General features: G+C 34.9%; 1 protein-coding gene across 1 annotated transcript in view; it reads right to left on the bottom strand.

The window, feature by feature from the left end:
• The window catches only part of CUNH11orf65 (chromosome unknown C11orf65 homolog), a 124,162-nt gene extending 102,594 nt beyond the window's left edge, over nucleotides 1-21,568 (bottom strand). Inside the window, exon 1 of the mRNA XM_029207710.1 lies at nucleotides 21,530-21,568. The gene's annotated coding sequence lies outside the window, so the exon portion shown is untranslated. The remainder of the gene's footprint in view (nucleotides 1-21,529) is intronic.
• Between the last annotated feature and the right edge of the window lie 431 nt (nucleotides 21,569-21,999).

Raw genomic sequence — 21,999 nt, 5'->3', positions numbered from 1 at the left:
TGAAAATGGATTAAATCCTCCAACCAAAAGACATAGACTAGCTGAATGGATACAAAAACAAGACCCATATATATGCTGTCTAGAAGAGACCCACTTCAGACCTAGGGACACATACAGAATGAAAGTGAGGGGATGGAAAAAGATTTCCATGCAAATGGAAATCAGAAGAAAGCTGGAGTAGCAACACTCATATCAGACAAAACAGACTTTAAAATAAAGACTATTACAAGAGATAAAGAAGTACACTACATAATGATCAAGGGATCAATCCAAGAAGATATAACAATTGTAAATATTTATGCACCCAACATAAGAGCACATCAATACATAAGGCAAATGCTAACAGCCATAAAAGGGGAAATTAACATTAACACAATCATAGTAGGGGACTTTAACACTCCACTTTCACCAATGGACAGATCATCTAAAATGAAAATAAATAAAGAAACACAAGCTTTAATTGATACATTAAACACGATGGACTTAATTAAAATTTTTAGGACATTCCATCCAAATACAACAGAATACACTTTCTTCTCAAGTGCTCATGGAACATTCTCCAGGATAGCTCATATCTTGGGTCACAGATCAAGCCTTGGTAAATTTAAGAAAATTGAAATCATATCAAGTATCTTTTCCGATCACAAGGCTATGAGACTAGATATCAATTACAGGAAAATATCTGTAAAAAATACAAACACATGGAGGCTAAACAATACACTACTAAATAGCTAAGAGATCACTGAAGAAATCAAAGAGGAAATCAAAAAATACCTAGAAATAAATGACAATGAAAACACGACGACTCAAAACCTATGGGATGCAGCAAAAGCAGTTTTAAGAGGGAAGTTTATAGCAATACAATCCTACATCAAGAAACAAGAAACATCTCAAATAAACAACCTAACCTTACACCCAAAGCAGAGGAAGAACAAAAACCCCTCAAAGTTAGCAGAAGGAAAGAAATCATAAGGATCAGATCAGAAATAAATGAAAAAGAAATGAAGGAAACAATAGCAAAGATCAATAAAACTAAAAGCTTGTTCTTTGAGAAGATCAACAAAATTGATAAACCATTAGCCAGACTCATCAAGAAAAAAAGGGAGAAGACTGAAATCAATAGAATTAGAAATGAAAAAGGAGAAGTAACAACTGACACTGAAGAAATTCGAAGGATCATGAGACATTACTACAAGCAACTATATGCCAATAAATTGGACAACCTGGAAGAAATGGACAAATTCTTAGGAAAGCACAAACTTCTGAGACTGAAGCAGGAAGAAATAGAAAATATAAACAGACCAATCACAAGCACTGAAATTGAGACTGTGATTAAAATTCTTCCAACACAAAAAAGCCCAGGACCAGATGGCCTTCACAGGGGAATTCTATCAAACATTTAGAGAAGAGCTAACACCTATTCTTCTCAAACTCTTCCAAAATATAGCAGAGGGAGGAACACTCCCAAACTCATTCTACAAGGCCACCATCACCCTGATACCAAAACCATACAAAGATGTCACAAAGAAAAACTACAGGCCCATATCACTGATGAACATATATTCAAAAATCCTCAACAAAATACTAGCAAGCAGAATCCAACAGCACATTAAAAGGATCCTACACCATGATCAAGTGGGGTTTATTCCAGGAATGCAAGGATTCTTCAATATACGCAAATCAATCAATGTGATACACCATGTTAACAAATTGAAGGAGAAAAACCATATGATCATCTCAATAGATGCAGAGAAAGCTTTTGACAAAATTCAACACCAATTTATGATAAAAAAAAAAAACCCTCCAGAAAGTAGGCATGGAGGGAACTTACCTCAACATAATAAAGGTCATATATGACAAACCCACAGCCAACATTGTTCTCAATGATTAAAAACTGAAAGCATTTCCACTAAGATCAGGAACAAGACAAGGTTGCCCCTCTCACCATTATTATTTAACAAGTTTTGGAAGCCTTAGCCACGACAATCAGAGAAGAAAAAGAAATAAAAGGAATCCAAGTTGGAAAAGAAGAAGTAAAGCTGTCACTGTTTGCAGATGACATGATACTATACAAAGAGAATCCTAAAGATGCTACCAGAAAACTACTAGCTAATCAATGAATTTGGTAAAGTAGCAGGATACAAAATTAATGCACAGAAATCTCTTGCATTTCTATACACTAATGATGAAAAATCTGAAAGAGAAATTAAGAAAACACTCCGATTTACCATTGCAACAAAAAGAATAAAATACCCAGCAATAAACCTACCTAAGGAGACAAAAGACCTGTATGCAGAAAAGTAGAAGACACTGGTGAAAGAAAATAAAGGTGATTCAAACAGATGGAGAGATATACCATGTTCTTGGATTGGAAGAATCAATATTGTGAAAATGACTATACTACCCAAAGCAATCTACAGATTCACTGCAATTCCTATCAAACTACCAATGACATTTTTCACAGAAGTAGAACAAAATGTTTCACAATTTGTATGGAAACACAAAGACCCCTGATAACCAAAGAAATATTGAGAAAGAAAAATGGAGCTGGACTAATCAGGCTCCTGGACTTCAGAGTATACTACAATGCTACAGTAATCACAACAGTATGGTACTGGCACAAAAACAGAAATACAGATCAATGGAACAGGATAGAAAGCCCAGAGATAAACCCACGCACATATGGTCACCTTATTTTTGATAAAGGAGGCAAGAATATTCAGTAGAGAAAAGACAGCCTCTTCAATAAGTGGTGATAGGAAAACTGGACAGCTACCTGTAAAAGAATGAATTTAGAACACTCCCTAACACCATACACAAAAATAAACTGAAAATGGATTAAAGACCTAAATGTAAGGCCAGACACTATAAAACTCTTAGAGGAAAACATAGGCAGAGTATTCTATGACATAAATCACAGCAAGATTGTTTTTGACCCACCTTCTGTAGAAATGGAAATAAAACCAAAAATAAACAAATGGGAGCTAATGAAACTTAAAAGCTTTTGCATAGCAAAGGAATCCATAATCAAAACAAAAAAACAACCCTCAGAATGGAGAAAATATGTGCAATTGAAGTAACTGACAAAAGATTAATCTCAAAAATTTACAAGCAGCTCATGCAGCTCAATATCAAAACACAAACTACCCAATCCAAAAATGGGCAAAAGACCTAAATAGACATTTCTCTAAAGAAGATATACAGATTGCCAACAAACATATGAAAGAATGCTTAACATCACTAATCATTAGAGAAATGCAAATGAAAACTACAATGAGGTATCACCTCACAACAGTCAGAATGGCCATCATCAAAAAATCTCCAAACAATAAATACTAGAGAGGGTGTGGAGAAAACAGAACCCTCTTGCACTGTTGGTGGCAATGTTAACTGATACTGCTACTATGAAGAACAGTATGGAGGTTTCTTATAAAACTAAAAATAGAACCACAATATGACCCAGCAATTCCAGTACTGGGCATATACCCTGAGAAAACCATAATTCAAAAAGAGTCATGTACCACAGTGTTCACTGCATCTCTATTTACAATAGCCAGAACATGGAATCAACCTAAGTGTCCACTGACAGGTGAATGGATAAAGAAGATGTGGCCCATATATACAATGGAATATTACTCAGCCATAAAAAGAAACGAAATTGAGTTATTTGTAGTGAGGTGGATGGACCAAGAGTCTGTCATTCAGAGTGAAGTAAGTCAGAAAGAGAAAAACAAATACCGTATGCTAACACATATACATGGAATCTAAAAAAAAAAAAAGAAATAGGTTCTGAAGAACGTAGGGGCAGGAGAAGGATAAAGACGGAGATGTAGAGAATGGACTTGAGGACATGGGGAAGGGGAAGGGTAAGCTGGGACGAAGTGAGAGAGTGTCATGGACTTATATATACTACCAAATGTAAAATAGGTAGCTAGCGGGAAGCAGCTGCCTACCACAGGGAGACCAACTCGGTGCTTTGTGACCACTTATAGGGGTGGGATAGCGAGGCTGGGAGGGTGACACAGAGGGAGGAGATATGGAGATATATGTATATGTATAGCTGATTCACTTTGTTATAAAGCAGAAACTAACACATCATTGTAAGGCAATTATACTCCAATAAAGATGTTAAAAAAAAAGAAACAGTGACAGTTTTACCTCTTCCCTACTTTTAATTTTTTCTTGTCTGATTGTTGTGGCTAGGACTTCAGTACTATGTTAGATAGTAGTGGTAAGAGTGTGCACCCTTGTCTGATTCTTGAATTTAGTGGGAAGGCTTTCAGCTTTTCACCATTGAGTATGGTGCCTGCTGTGGGTTTGATGCAACTGACCTTTATTATGTTGATATATCTTCCCTCTATACCCACTTTGATGAGAGTTTTTATCATGAATGGATGTTGAATTTTGTCAAATGCTTTTTTTGCATCTAGTAAAAAGACTGAATCAGTAATAAAAAATCTCCTGACAAATAAAAGCTCATCACCTGATGGCTTCACTAGTGAATTTTAGCAAACTTTGAAAGAAGAAGAAATGCCAATCCTTCTCAAGCTTTTCCTCTTCAAAAAATTGAAGAGGAGGGTACACTTCCTAACTCATTCTATGAGGTCAGCTTTATCCTGATACCAAAGCCAGACAAAGACACTACAGGAAGAGAAAACTACAGACCAATATCCCTATGAACATTGATGCAAAAATCCTCAACAAAATACTAGCAAACAGAATACAGCAGCATATTAAAATTATTATCACATTGAACAAGCTGGATCTATTCTTGGAATGCAAGGATGGTTCAAGATACAAAAATCAATCAATGCTCTCAACAAATCCAGTATAGAGGGGAACATATCTCAACATTATAAAGGTCATCCAAGCCCACAGCTAACATTACACTCAATAGTTAAATGCTGATAGCATTTCATTAAAGATCAGGAACAAAATGAGCGTGCCCACAGTCACCAGTTTTACTCAACATAGTATTGAAAGTCCTAGCCAGAGCATTTAAGCAAGAAAAAGAAATGAAAGGTATCCAATTGGAGAGGAAGAAGTAACACTGTCCCTTCACATAGATGACATGATATTATATATAGAAAACCCTAAAGACTCCACCAAAAAACTGTTAGAGCTAATAAATGAATTCAGTAAAGCTGTAGGATGCAAAGCAAACATACAAAATCTGTTGCATTTCTATACACTAATAATGAACTATCAGATAGAGAAATTAAGAAAACAATTCCATTTACAATTGCATCAAAAAGAATAAAATATCTAAGAATAAATTTAACCAATGTGGAGACTTCCCTGGTGGTCCATGGGCTAAGACACTGCACTCCCAATGTAGGGGGTCCAGGTTTAATCCCTGGTCAGGGACCTAGATCTCATATACCTCAACTAAGATTTCACACGTCACAGCTAAAGATGCCACATGCCGCAACTAAGACCTGGTGCAGCCAAATAAATAAATAAATATTTTAAAAGTTTAACCAAGGATGTGAATGACCTGTGTATTGAAAATTACAAGACATTAATGAAAGACATTAAAGACAGAAATAAATGGAAAACCATTCCATGCTCATGTATTAAAAGAATTAATATTATTAAAATGTCAATACTTCCTAAAGCAATCTACAGATTCAATGTAATCCCTATCAAAATTCCAATGGCATTTTTCACAGAGATAGAACAAACAATTCTAAAATTTGTATGGAACCATTAAAGACTCCTATTAGCCAAAGCAATCTTGAGAAAGAAGAACAAAGCTGGAGGCATCATGTTCCCTGATTTTGAATTATATTTAAAAGCTATAATAATTAAAACAGCATGGTACTGGCATAAAAAAACAGAAACACAGATCAATGGAATAGAATAGACAGTATAGAAAAAAACCCACACATATATAATCAATTAATTTATGACAAAGGAGACAAGAATATACAATGGGGGAAGAAGAGTCTTTTCAATAAGTGGTGCAGGGAAAATTGGACAGCAACATGCAAAAGAATGAAACTGGACCACTATGTTACACCATACAGAAAAATTAACTCAAAATGGATTAAAAATTTGAACATAGGACCTGAACCATAAAACTCCTGGAAGAAAACAAAGGTGATAAGCTCCTTGACATAGGTTTTGGCAATGACTTTTTAATATGACACCAAAAGCAAAAGCGACAGTGCAAAAATAAACAAGTGGGACTATATTAAACTAAAATCTTCTGCACAGCAAAGGAAACCATCAACAAAATGAAAAGGCAAACTACTTAATGGGAGAAAATATTTGCAAATCATATATCCGATAAGGGGCTAAAATCCAAAATATGTTAAAAAACTCACACAACACAATAGAAAACAAACAATCCAATTTAAAAATGGGCAGAAGATCTGAATAGACATTCTCCCAAAGAAGACATACAGATGGCCAACAAGTACATGAAAAGATGTTCTACATCCTTAATCATCAGGGAAGTGTAAATCAAAACCACAATGAGATATCACCTTACACCTGTTAGAATGGCTATTATAAAAAAGACTAGAAATAACAAGTGTTGGTGAGGATGTGGAGAAAAGGGAACCCTTATGCACTGCTGATAGGGATGTAAATTTGTGCAGCCACTATGGAAAACAGTGTGAAGTTTCCTGAAAAAATTAAAAATATAACTACCGTATGATCCAGCAATGTTACTTCTAGATATTTACCTGAAGAAAATGAAAACACTAACTCGAAAAGATATATATACCCCATGTTCATTGCAGCATTATTTACAATAGCCAAACAGTTCAGTGGTATATGGAAACAAGCTGAGTGTCCCACAGATTGATGAATGGATAAAGAAGATGTGGAATATATACAAAATGGAATAAAATCAGCCATAAAATAATAAGAAAATTTTGCTATTTGTGACAACATGTACAGACCTCAGGGCATTATGCTAAGTAGTCAGACAGAGAAGGATAAACACCTTATGATCTCCCTTATATATGAAATATATATATTAAAAAAAAGAAAAACAGAAAAATAAGTAAATAGAAAACCAAGCTTATAGATACAGAGAACAGACTGGTAACCTCCAGAGGTGGAGAGACAGTGGAGGGTGGGTGAAATAGTTTAATCATTTTTGGGTTTTTCTTTTTTTTAGCTTAGATAAATTGAATTTTTTTTAAAAAAGAAATGTATGAATTTTCACTTAGAGCTTTGGATTATCCTATCTGATAGTTGTCATATGACAAGATGTAATCTCTGAGTCTTCAATTAGTAGAAAAATATACAAATCAGAAAGTAATGTAATGGAAGTCTTAAGATGAAGTCCTATAATGTCTGCCTCAAGCAGGATCTGAATTAACATGTGATGTAGGGACTGTGTCTACTACTAGGCATACTCTTAGGATCTCAACTAGTATTGACCTGACCACACCTCAGATATTAAGTATTGTATTTCCTGTAGGCTACTGAAGCTTTATTAATTTCATTTATTTATCTATTTTCCTATTATATTGTGTTAAAAAATCAATCAATATAATATAAAACATTAACAGAAGTAAGGAAAAAACCTACATGATTATCTCAATTGATGCAGGAAATGCATTTGATAAAATTTAGCACCCTTTTATGATAATAACACTCAATAAACTTGGAATAGAAGGAAACTAGCTCAACATAAAGGTCATAAATGAAAATTCCACAGTGTACATTAAACTCAATGGTGAAAGACTGAAAGCTTTTACTCTGAAATCAGGAATAAGGCAAGGATATCCACTTTTGCCACTTCTATTCAACATAATACTCAAAATTCTAGTCAGAGTAATTTGTCAAGAGAGAGAAATACAAGGCACCAAACTGGAAAGGAAGAAGTAAAATTATCTCTGTTCACAGATAATGTCATCTTATATGTACAAAACCTTAACGATTCCACCATAAAAACCCCAAAACCCAAAAACCAAAAAGCCCTTTTAGAACTAGTAAATGAATTCAGCAAAGTAGCAGGATACAAAGTCAGCACATAAAAATCAGTTGCATTTCTAGACACTAACAATGAACAATCCAGAAAGGAAATTACAATAGCAGTTCTATTTACAATAGCATCAAATAGAATAAAATACTTAGGAATTAACTTTACCAAGGAAGTGAAAGATCTGTCCATTGAAAACTACAAAACATTGCTGAATGAAATTAAAGAAGACAAATAAATGGAAATACATCCCATGTTCATGGATTGGAAAACTTAACTTTGTTAAGATGTCAAAACTACCCAAAACAACCTACAGATTCAGTGCAACCTCTATCAAAATCCTAATGACATTTTTTTGCAGAAATGGAAAAACCCATCCTAAAATTTATATGGAACCTCAAGCGACCAGGAATAGTCAAAACAATCTGGAAAAAGAAAAAGCTGGAGAACTCACACTTTCTGATTTCAAAACTTACAGCAAAGCTACAGTATTCAAAACGATGTGGCACTGGCATAAGGACAAACATTAGATGAATGGAATAGGATAGAGAACCCAAAAATATACTCTCCTATATATGGTGAAATGATTTTTATCGAGGATGCCAAGATAATTCAGTGGAGAAAAAGACAGTCTTTTCAATAAATGGTGCTGAGAAAACTGAGTATTTACATGCAAAAGAATGAAATTTGACCCTTATCAATCATCATACACAAAATTTAACTCAAAATGTATCAAAAACAAATGTAAGACCTAAAACCATAAACCTTTTCAAAGAAAACATAGGGCAAAATCTTCATGACATTGCATGTGGCAATGCACCAAAGGCACAAGACACAACGGATGAAAAAAAAACAGACAAAGTGAACTTCATGAAAGTTAAGCATTCTGTGCATCAAAAGACAGCACTAACAGAGTAAAAAAGCAAATCAGAGAATGGGAGAAAATATTTTCAAATCATATATCTGACAAAGGATTTATATCCATAATACTTGGAGAACTCCTGAAACGCAACAACCACCACAACAAAAACAAAAAACAATCAAGCTGATTTTAAAATGTGAAAGGACTTGAATAGACATTGCTCCAAAGAAGACATACAAATGGCCAATAATCATATGAAAGGATGCTCAACATCATTAATCATTAGGGAAATGCAAATCAAAACCGCAGTGAGATAACATCTCATGCCCATTATGATATTACTACAAAAAAGTTTTGGTAAGGATGTGGAGAAACTGGAACGCTTGTGCACTGCTAGCTGCAATAAGAAATGGTACAACCACTATGGAAAAAAATATGGTGATTCCTCAAAAAACTAAAAATAGAATTACCATATGATCTAGTAATTCACATCTGGGTATTTCCCTGGAAGAATTGAAAGTAGGGTCTCTAAGAGAGATCTCTATACACCCATGTTCATAGTAGCATTTTTAACAATAGCTAAATGTGGGAAACCATGTATCCATTAAAAATGAATGGATAAACAAAATGTAATATATACATACAATGGAATATTATTCTTCCATTAAAAGGAGGGAAATCGGACATATGATATAACATAGATGAACCTTGAGGACATTATACTAATTGAAAGGAAAACAGTCGCAAAAAAAAAAAAAACAGATAGTGTATGATTCCCTTTATATGAAGTACTTATAGTAGTCAAAATCATAGAGACAGAAAGAATGGTGGTGCCGGGAGTTTGGAGCGGGTATGGAGGGTTATTGTTTAATGGGTATAGAATTTCAAGATGAAAAGAGTTCTGGAGATGGTTGGTGGCAATAGTTGCACAACATTATGAATGTATTTAATACCACTGAACTGTACACTTAATAATGGTTAAGATGATAAATTTCATCCTACGTGTATTTTACTACACAAATAAACTGGAGTAAGCTAAATTCTTATTTATGCTGCTTAAACATTTATTATCCTAAAAAGGATCTCATCCAAAATTGAATGATTGAGTAGGTCAAATAATTAAACTTTTCCAATATTGTCCCAGTTCTATCAGAAAAGTGTAATGCAAGAATTTTGTTTATTTAGGTTATATAAATTAATACAGGAATTATATTCATTTTCCAGTATACATAATGAGAGGAAATACAAGGTATATATAAGATTTGCAAGTAACCTGTTGTTTTGGTAGTTTTCTTACACATAATCAGGGAAGGAAGCCTACTGAACTGAAAGACTGAAGATGTATTTTAGTTTTAGTTCACAGCGCTACTTAACATAACCAAGGACAAATAGCTTAACATCTTTTGGCTTCCATTTCATTGTTTGTAAAATAAAAGCACTGTAATAAATTAACTCCAAAGAGACTTTCAATTTCACAAGTCTCTGAGTTTACCTTATAAAGGACACAAGGCTCCAATGGTCAAAAAAAAGAAAGGGAAAAAAGGCCCTATACTGAACACAGAGAGAAACATGGATTTTACTTAATCTCAGAGTTATTAATACTTCATTGTATAAATGTCACTCATTACATTTGCAGTAGCAGCATGGTTCTGAGATGCTTTATCATAGTCCAAACTAAGTGAATATAGTTCTACTTAAAATTAAAAAATTCTGAACCGTTACTTGTAAAATGCTAAATTTAAAAGGACTTACAAATCCCAAAGTCCTGAAGTATTTAGGACTGTATATATAACACACATCTACTAATATGTGCATTATATTTAGAGAGACAGAGACCAAACAGAAAAACTGTCTAAAAGATATGTTATTTATAAGGAAAAATGAAAGAAAAACCTATTTACATATTTTATTTAAATTGTATTTCTCTTTTGATGTTTAAACTTACATGGAGGCTTAAAACTAAAGAAGTTTTCTTCCTAACTGTGTATATTCCTGAGTTTTAAAAATTGGAACTTTTAAGAGTAAGGAGAAAATGCTCTATGAGAAAAATGCTCTGTGACTTTTTAATTTCTCTTCAAATAGGTTTAATAATATAGGAGGCATGCGGTTATAGGTTAAATCTTTGGGTCTGAAGTAAGACAGACCAGTGTTTAAATCATATTCTACCTCATACTTAATTGTGTGATCTTATAAAAGTTATTTAACTTATTCCAACTTCAGTTTCCTCATCTGTAAAATATGCGGAGGCATAGTACCCACTTCATAGAATTGTGAGGATTAAATCAGATGATACAGGTAAAGCATTTAGTACAATTTCTGGTCCATCATAACCATTCAATATATTGTATCTATTATTATAATATAAACTATTTTCAAATATAAGAATTATTCACATGCATTATTCTGGATAAAAAAACATGACTGAACATTATAAGCATTCTCATAACTTATAAATAACTATTAGCATAAATAATAGCAGGAATGATATTTGGTACTTAAAAGATTTGTTAATTTCTTTGTAAATAGTGTGATAATCAGTTTTAATAATTTTTAAGGACACTGTCACTACTTCTATCATTAAAAGGGATAAACACAGAAGAAAACCTTGCTATCTGAGATTTATCATAAATAAAAATCGTATCAAAATTTTAATTTTCAAATGTGAGGAAAAAATAGGAAAATAATTATACTGAATTTTGAAACATGGTGGTCACTTCAATTCATTACTTTTTCTGTAATTCATGTTCTTTTGCATTGTTCAACATACAGAACACTGTTACCTGGTTATTCACAAATAACCATAGAAACAGGGCAATATTTAAACAGCATTAGAAAAATAGATAAATATCATTCCCTGTTTAACATTTCATTTCTGCTTAAAATCCAAAATTATTCATAGCATTGCCTAGATTTATCTACTCTAAAAGTTATTATGTAAATAATACACATATACATTCTTGTAGTAAAAATTTCAAACAATATAGTACTATAGAGTAAAAAGCGAAAATACCCCATTCCCCATTTCTTCTAGTCCAGTCTTCTGTTCAAAGGTTATCTTTATCTCTATTAATAGGTATGTGATTCTTCCAGCTCTTTTCTTATATATTTAAATTTGGACTATATATATGTATATATACATATACACACACATACCATAGAGGATTGTTTATTTGCATTAATGTGATGAAATGATACATATTTTCTGCTTTCTTTACTTAACAATATATGTTGGAGATTTTCCATGTTAATACATATAGATCTTCCTCATTCTTTTTATAGTTGCACAGTATTTCTAAGTATAGATATGTCATAATTTATTTACTCTTTATTATTGGACATTCAAATTGTTTCTATTTTTTTTGCTATTACAATTACAAAATGAATATCCTTATACATATATTTTTGTACATATGCAATTATTTCTGTTGGATGGACTTTTATAAGTGGAAATGTTATGAGAAAAGGTATGCATATATATATTTGCATTGACTCTCTCTGAAAGGGGATATAAGAAAACTGCTGATTGTCTCTGGGGAGGGACCAGGGGGACTAAGGGACTGGATTTAGAAATGAAAAGGAGATTTTATTTTGGTATATTCTTTTATATTGTGTGATTTTGTTTCTATGATGTGTATGTAGCTCAGATATACATAACTTCACAAAAAAAGAGTGAGCTGTGACAAAGCAAGAGAGAGGCATGGACATACATATACTACTAAACGTAAGGTAGATAGCTAGCGGGAAGCAGCCGCATAGCACAGGGAGATCAGCTCGGTGCTTTGTGACCACCTGGAGGAGTGGAATAGGGAGGGTGGGAGGGAGGGAGACGCAAGAGGGAAGAGATATGGGAACATATGTATATGTATAACTGATTCACTTTGTTATAAAGCAGAAACTAACACACCATAGTAAAGCAATTATACCCCAACAAAGATGTTTAAAAAAAAAAAGAGTATGCACACTAAAATTTTGACACAGCCAATTGTCCTCAAAAATGTTAATCAGTTTACACCTATAAGCATTCTATGAGAGTGCATAACATCTAGATTTTACAAAAGTGAGAAACTAAACATAAATGGGACATTTTTGTCCCATTGGGACAAAATGGGACATATTTATTGTGGGTCTTTAATATGCTTTCTAATAATCAACTTTATGTGAGTTTTACCCCTGTTATCAATGCTTAGTGATTGAAGGTATAAAGCAACGTATGTGAGAGTGTGTGTGTGTGTGTGTGTGTGTGTGTGTATGATAGCACAAGATACCATTAGTGTTGATTCATGCAAATTACATAATTTTCCCCAAAACATTCTCAATTGTAGGCCAAGAGTAGGTGATCAATAAATAATATTTGCTGCTGACTGAATAGAAAATTGGTTAAATAAATTATGATGCTTTCATAAAATAGAATCCTGTGAGAATATTTAAAGTGATGCTGTAAATGTACATATTGACATGGAAAATGTTTCATATTACAATGTTCAATTTTCAAAGAGCAGTTTATTAAACAGTTATCTGTAATAAGCTATTTGTCTTAGCTTCTCCCTCCCCTATTCAAATAGATAAGTCTTGTATATATATAACTATGTACATACAAATATGAATGTTAACCGTGCTGATAGAATTGAGGAATTTAAAATATGTTTTTTTCGCTTATGTCTATAATGAACATGTACTACCTGAATAATAATAACAGTTTTAAAAAATTAATTTGTTACCAGCAGGAGAACAATTCACTGCAGGCTTAACTTGAAAAGTTAGCAGAAATAGGGTGTGGGAGTGATAGGGTATAAGGGGTTGGAGCGAATCTCCTGTAGGTGGATCTCTAAAAGCTATACTACTTTGAGTGTGGTCCACAGACCTATGCCAGTCTCTGAACTACATGTTACCAGAAGAGATAAGTAAAGAAATTGACAGTAGTTTGAAGCTTTTATAGCAATTTTATACTGTTGTGGTGCACACACACACACACACACACACACACATACACACACACACGATCAGTGGGTTTGTAGATCTGTTATTTTTTTTCTTTCTCTAGTAATTCATTTTTATTTTACAAAAGAAATGGTCTGCAACACATTGGAAATAACATTTTAAAAGTTTCTTCACCACTGAAGATTGATCTAAAGTTTAGTCTTGGAATCAGGGCCAGGAGTTACATTTAGTTACATACAGTTCATGTAGGGTCAATAGCATTTGCTTAACATTCTAGAAACTGGAATCTACCAATACCTGATGCCTCTGTACATATATCAGACACCACTCATAAGGATCTTAATCTTGGTTAATGATCTTGTTATTAGTATTGCTTTAGTTCGCTTGTTTAGACTGAGTTTAGTATGATGAATGTTGGGGATTAGAGGCAGATTTTAACCTTTCATTAATATAATGCACCAATTAAAAGAGTTTTAAATAAATATTTATTGGAGGGAATAATACAATAAGTGACAAAGGAGGCTAAAAATTCTACATATTATATTAATTCTTTGTTGTTTAAGCAGAAACTTGAATGAAGTGGAATGAGCCATTTACATACAAAAAGAGCTTTTTAGGCAGACAGAACAGCAAGTGTGAAGGCAATGAAATAGGAAACTGGAACAGGAAGAAGGCCAGTGTGACTGTAGCCAACTATAGAGAAAAAGAGTGATAGGAGATAAAAGCAGAGAGGTAGTGGCATCACAGATTACATAGTGCTTTCCATGGTAAAAAGTTAGAATTTTATTGTAACTGTGATGGGAAGCTGCTGGAGGGTTATACCAGAGGAGTAACATAATCTGACTTGTGTATTTTAAGTGTCACCCTGAAAGGGGGCAAAAAAAAAGAAAAAAAACCCCAAAACTAAACTATTGCTATGGCTCAGTATGAATAAGTATACAACCATAACTATGTTAATATTAATCCTCCCAAAATGTATGATACAACAACAGTAATACCCCATAATTATATACCCTATGATAATGCCACCCCCAATAATATGAATTTGGATACAACATGATTGGTGACTGGTTCTTGACTCCAAAGCAGGCTTACCCTGGATATTTAATTAGAGTTGACCCTTGAACATGGGTTTGTACTGCATGGGTACATTTACATGCAAAGTTTTCAATAAATATATTGGAAAAAATTTTGGGAGATTTGTAACAGTTTGAAAAAACTTATAAGGTGAACTGCATAGCCAAGGAATATCAAAAAATAAAGAGGTATGTCATGACGGCATAAAATATATGTAGATACTAGTCTATTTTATCATTTGCTAGTGTAAAATATACACGAATCTATTTAAAAAAGTTAAAATTTATCAAAACTTAATGCACACACAGACTGAACATGGTGCCATTTGCAGTTGAGAGAATAGTAAACAAATGTAAAGATGCAGTATTAAACATACCTGCATAAAATTAATTGTAGAACATACCGTACCAGTGTAGTAATTTCATAGCCACCTCTTGTTGCTATTGCAGTGAGCTCAAGTGTTGAATCTGCTTAAAATGCTGTGTGACACTAATCATCTCCATGTGAGCAGTTCACCTCTCCAGTGAATTGCATATCACAGTGAAAAGTGATCTCTCGCAGTTCTCACCTATTTTTCATCATGTTTAATATAAACCCTGAATAACACCATGGGACCCATACAAAGAGCTGCTAGTGATGCTGGAAGTGTTCCAAGAAACAGAGTTCATGACATTACAAGATAAAGTTGAATTGCTTAATATGTACTGTAGATTGAGGTCTGCAGCTGCAGTTGCCTGCCATTTTGAGATAAATGAATCCAGTGTAAGGACCACTGTAAAAAAAAAAAAAAGGAAAGGAAAGGAAATTCATGAAGCTGTCACTGCAGCTATGCCATCAGATGTGAAAACCTTGCACTTTTTGCTGAAATAGCTTTTTGTCTTATATTGAAAATGTAGCTTTTATGTGGGTGAAGGATTGCTATAAGAAAGCCATACCTACAGACTCTAATATGATTCAAGAAAAAGTGAAGTCATTATAGGACAACTTAAAGCAAAAGGAAGGTGAAGGATCTAAAGCTGAAGAATTTAATGCCAGCAAAGTGTGATTTGATAATTTTAGAAAACGGTTTGGCTTTAAAAAATGTAAAGATAATAGGAGAAGCAGCTTCTGCCAACTAAGAGGCAGCAGACGAGTTCAGATGCCCACTGAAGAGAAAGGAAAGGCTATCTCCCTGAACAGGTTCTAAGTGCATATGAAAGTGACCTATTCTGGAAAAAAAAGTGCCACAAAGGACATTTATTAGTAAGGAAGAGAAGTGAGTACTGGGATTCAAGGCAAGAAGGGATAGGCTAACGCTACTGTTTTGTACAAATGCAGTTGGGTTTATGATCAGGACTGCCCTTATTTATAAACTTGCTAACCCTTAATAATTGAAGGGAAAAGATAAATGCCAGCTGCCAGTCTTTTGGCTGTACAAGAAGACCCAGACAACCAGCACACTTTTACTGAATTGATTCCATCAATGCTTTGTCTCTGAAGTCAGGAAGTACCTTGCCAATAAGGGACTGCCTTTTAAAGTTCTTTTGATATTGGACAATGCCCCTGGTCACTCAGAACTCCATGAGTTCATCACTGAATGCATTGATGTGGTCTACTTGACCTGAAAACACAACGTCTCTAATTCAGCCTCCAGACCAGGGTGTCAATAAGGACCTTGAAGGCTCATTACACATGGTACTCTATGGAAAGGATTGTCAACCTCTATCAGAGAACCTCAATAGAGAGACCAACGTGGAAGTCTAGAAGGATTACACCATAAAAGATACCATCGTTGTTATACAAAAAGCAACGAAAGCCATCAAGCCTGAAACAATAAATTCCTGCTGGAGAAAACTGTGTCCAGATGTTGTGCATGACCTCACAGGATTTATTACAGAGCTAGTCAAGAAAATCATGAAAGGGATTGTGGATATGGCAAAAAAGGTAGGGGGTAAAGGGTTGCACGATATGGATCTTGGCGACATTCAAGGGCTAATAGACACCACATCAGAGGAATTAGAAGGCGACTTGATGGAGATGAGTGCTTCTGAACCAGTTCCAGGTGATAAGGAAGAAAATGTAAAAGAAGCAGTGCCAGAAAACAAATTGACATTTAGACAATCTGGCAGAAGAGTTCTTATTATTCAAGACTGCTTTTGACTTCTTTTACAACATGGACTCTTCTATGCTCTGGGCACTGAAACTAAAGTAAACAGTGGAAGAAGGATTAGAACCATGTAGAAACATTTTTAGAGAAGTGAAAAAGCAAAAAGACAGAAATTATGACCTATTTCTGTAAAGTTACACTGAGTATGCTGGCCTCTCCTACCTCCCTTTTCACCTCCTATATTTCTTCTGCTTCTGCCACCCTGGGACAGCAAAGACCAATCCCTCCTCTTACTCAGCCTACTCAACGTGAAGATGATGAGGATGAAGATCTTTATGATTATACCTTTCCACTTAATAAATAGTAAAATAATAATCATGCTGTATAGTTAATAAACTTATCTGTTATGTATGTGTGTGAGTGTCTTCACGTGAAAATCTAGTAACCATTACAGTGTGCCTCATTCTCCCTGTAATTGGAGAAACTGAATATGTCCATCATCACAGGTAAGTGGTTTAAAAATGTTAACAATGTTTCCAGTGCTGTACTATGAATATGACTAGCACTGTACAACATAAAAATTTTATAATTCATTCATTAGTATATAGGCCAGGCTACTGTGAAGCAATCGTATCAATTGCACTAGGCTACCACAAAGCAATCATATTTCTGCCCCTTCATTATCAATGTATGAATCATTATACCTGTAGATTAATAAGATTTTTTTCACATTATCTTCATTTTTGATGTCTAGTGTTAGTAATACATAAAATGTCTATGGGGCTTTGTACCATATAAGACAATAATGTTGAAGGTATGACAGAAGGACAATTCATCATGTAAACAGATGATGTAAACTCATGGCACCGACAAATAAAGTACAGTACTATAAATGTATTTTCTCTTCCTTATGATTTTCTTAATAACATTCTTTTCTCTAGCTTACTTTATTATAAGAATACAGTATATAATACATATAACATACAAAATATGTGTTAATCATCTGTTTATGTTATCAGTAAGGTTACTGTAGTTAAGTTTTGGGAGAGTTAAAAGTTGTATTCGAATTTTCAACTGCAGGGGGTGGTCAGCAACCCTAATCCCATGTTGTTCAGGGTCAACTGGGCTTTGTAATAACTCATCCTTATATTGAATGCAATTAAATTTTTGGAACCTACTTAGCGTTATGACATGATTTTTTTTTTTAAATTAGGAAGATGAGGGTAGAGGATCAGTGTGTATATGTACATATGGTTGGTGTAAGAGAGCTAAATTCTCATTTTATATTTTAAGAGGCTACCAGAAAACAGCCAAATCTAAAAGAAATCAAGACACACTACTATATATAAAATAGATAACTAGCAAGAACCTATTGTATAGCAAAGGGAACTCTACTCAGTACTCTGTAATGATGTATATGGGAAAAGAATCTAAAAGAGTGGATATATGTATATGTATAACTGATTCACTTTGATTCACTTTATTAGCAGAAACTAACGCAACATTGTAAATCAACTATACTCCAATAAAAATTTATTTAAAAAATAAGAAAAAAAAGAAATCAAGAATAAGTAGAATAACATGTTATTTAAAATATGGCTGTAGAAACCAAAATAAGTGCATGTGCAATGAAGATAAAAGAGTAGGGATAGAGAATGACCAAGGGGTATTTTAGTACAAACAGCCAAGGAAGGCCTCTCTAATTAGGAGACACTACTTTTCATGATGCAAAGAGGGAACCATGGGAAAATGGTAGAAGAGGGTTGCAGGCACAGGGAACAAAAGATAAAAATGTCTTGAGATAAGGAGCTTGGTGTGTTGAAGTGGTAGAAAGGAAGAAAACTGTGCCATTGGAGCGCAGAGAAGAGACAGAAGAGTGGGAGGTAAGGTAAAAGAAATAGGCAGGAGCGACTATAATTATATGGGAAATTGACTGGCATGGTTTGGCAATGTACTAAGCTGACTTTGGTTCAGTAGAGCCAAATTTTAAATTTTTGAGAATTTTGTGAGTTAGTTTTTAAACACAGTCATTATTTTAAAATTAAATTATTTAAACTTACAATTAAATAAAATAAAGGTAATACACACTCAAAACTCATCACTTACTAATTACTTTACTATTGACGGGGATCAGAATATACCACCCCAAAATATGCTACTTCGGCATAAGGATTATTTTGAGCTTAAGGCAATTGAGAAATAGCATATGTAGGAAAAGCTCTCTATCCTCCCTTTATCTGCCTAAAAGCAGGACATACATTTCCCTGTGTGAAGGTGTTCCCCCTCTTCTCTCCCATACCTGGAGGAGAAAAATAACCATTATCACTGGAGACAAAATAACCATTATCACTGGCACTGAGATGGGTCTGCACAAACCAGCCTTACTTAAATAACCCTTACCCTCCATGAGCTTTCCCCAAATATTTACCCTCCCACAATTTACCACCTCTAAAAACCCAAATCTCTTTCCCTTTGTCTTGTCACTTCACAAATTTATCACCTTTGTTAAAATAATATACAAGCTCCAAGGGCTAAGCACCCCTTTGGGTTTTCACTTCCTTTCCTGTATATATGTAAAATTAAAATATTAACATCAAATAAAATTTGTATGTCTTTTCTCCTGTTAATCTGTATTTTGTCGGTTTAATTTGCAGGCTCCAAGCACCAAACCTGAGAGTACAGAAAAAAATTTTTCCTCTCTTACACTATTTTTTACTACTATTTATTTTCTTGCGGTTATTTATTTTTATTGCAGGGTTCCTCAACAGTGACCCATTGATGTTCTGGGCTGGGTTCTTTGTTGTGAGGGTTGTTCTGTGCACAATAGGAAGTTTAGCAGAATCCCTGCCTTATACTCACCAGATGCAGTAGCACAGTTGTGACAATCGAAAATATCTCCAGACATTGCCAAATGTCCCCTGGGGAGCAAAGTCACCCAAGGTTGAGAACTACTGGTCTCTGCATATTATCTACTGGTATCTGCATGGTGGAAACTATATCATGGTGCATGACCTAACATACCTTTCCAGTTCCTGAGGCATGTTGGTAGCTTGAAATTGGCCAGTGTGGGAGTATTTATATTATAGAAATTGACAAATGTTACAAATCAGGGCTTGATTTATTGTTTTGCTGGTTGTCCAGATTTAAGATAGTAGCATTTGAAAATGTTAACTTGCAGACTAATTCCACATGTCACCATTACACTATGAATAGCACAAAATAGTGATGAAATATTTTTCAGTATTCAAAATTATTACCTGACTCAGAAATGAGTCACATTACTGAGGAATGATAAAGTTCCACACATTTCAAGAAAGAGAAGTGCTCAATTGTGGAGAGTCAAGTAAATGGAGGATAAAGAATTAGATTTGGCCAACTAAAGTTGCTTATTGGAGCAGCAAGGAAGAAAGCCTGTGTTGAGGAAGTGGGAACGCTGAGACAGTGAATATGTAAATGGTTCTTTGGAGTGCTGTCAGGGAGCAGAGATAAGGGGTATTTGCTGGAAGGTGGGAATGGATTCAAGACATTTTTTAAAATATGGGAGACATTAAGGCACATTAAGATGTTGTTAGCTATGAAGGGTAAAGTCTTTCGAGTAGTTTAAAAGGACAAGGTCCAGAGAAGAAAAGGGGGTAAGGACAGTTGCTGGCCTTAAATAAAAAGCAATACTGATGTCATATGGTTATTATGAGGCTCCAAATAAATTAATGTGAAAACACTTCAGAAATTCTAAGATACTAAAAAGTACTATCAAGCCACTGTTCAGGTCATGAGGATTTTACATCTGGGTTCCACTTGCAGATTCAGAGATAAGATTTTTATCTATCCCAATTCAAAAACTTTTATTATAATAGATCATGGCTCCGCTGATCTATTCGGGCTTCATGAGAAAAAGATTACAAGGTAAGTCTTTGAAATCTAAGTTCCATTTACTTCTTTAAAAGTTTGAAAATAGAATTAAAATTAATTTGCTGGGATTAGAACCTATGCTTCCCATTGTTTCCCCTACTGTTTTATTGAATAAACAAATGTTTCGCGATCTTTATCAATCTTGTAATTTCGCTTTTCCTTTTCTTCTGTGGTCCTTTATACCAAGACCGGAAGAGGTTAAAAAAAAAAAACTGCTTAGCCTCCTCCTTAAAAACGATTTTGCCCTTTCCATCTCTAAATAATGAAATGAAAAGACAGAAAACCATTTCATGAATCGAACAGAAAAAAAGTCCAGAAAAACACGTGAGGTAGGTTAAGTATTTCCCGTATTTCCCGCTCGGCCTGAAGGTGGACTAGACAGTATCTGCGCGGTGAGTGGGGCACTGAGAGCGCGAAGGATGGGGCGGGAGCTCTTTTGAACCAGAGGAACGCGAGTTCACCGAGGGCAAGGAGAGGAAACACGGAAACACGGGGGAAGGGGTTAATCCTGGCCAAGATTTTAAACGAGAGGCTAGATGCCCAATGGGGGTTTCAGAGAAACAAAACTTAATTAAGAGGGCTGGATAGGGTGGGGACCTCAAGGACCTGGGGCCGTCAACACACTGAACCAGAGGAGGTTCAGACCCAGCGGCCCCAGAGGCAAGCCGAGTGGGAGCAGTACCGGCTGAGGGGGAGGGGACACCATTCCCTTCACCTGCCAATCGCCGCCGCCTGAGCTCCACTTGTGCCCCAGGTAACGCCGCAGACAGAAATGACGTAAATCTAGTTCCGCTTTGTTAGGCGGGGCTTGGCCCCGTTCGTCCCGCCTCTTGGCCCCGCCCTTCGGCTCCGAGCCTCGGTGCGTCCCCGACCTCTGCGAGTCGCGGAGATCCAAAATCGGGGAATGTGAACGTGCTTGGACCTCTTAGAAGCTCTCACAGCGGCTGTCAGTGGCTTTGAGGCAAAGGGTTTGGGACGGGAGAGAAACCGAAGGGACTTTCTGCGAAGCTGGGCTCAATATTTTATAACGCCCGGTTGCTTCAACCAAGGAATTTAAAGATATTGGAGAAGTGTGGTGAAATCCTTTCTACTGAATTAATTTATTCGTTTGTAAATAAAAGAACTGACTCTTCTAGCTTTTTGAGACATCCTGCGTAGGATCAAAGAATAAGTGACACGTGACTG

This window comes from Monodon monoceros, unplaced genomic scaffold, assembly GCF_005190385.1.
Source record: "Monodon monoceros isolate NGI ecotype Baffin Bay Population unplaced genomic scaffold, NGI_Narwhal_1 Super_Scaffold_7, whole genome shotgun sequence".
Taxonomy (NCBI): Eukaryota; Metazoa; Chordata; class Mammalia; order Artiodactyla; family Monodontidae; genus Monodon; species Monodon monoceros.
Note: the sequence above shows the minus strand (reverse complement) of the source record. Positions and strands in the feature narration are given on the sequence as shown.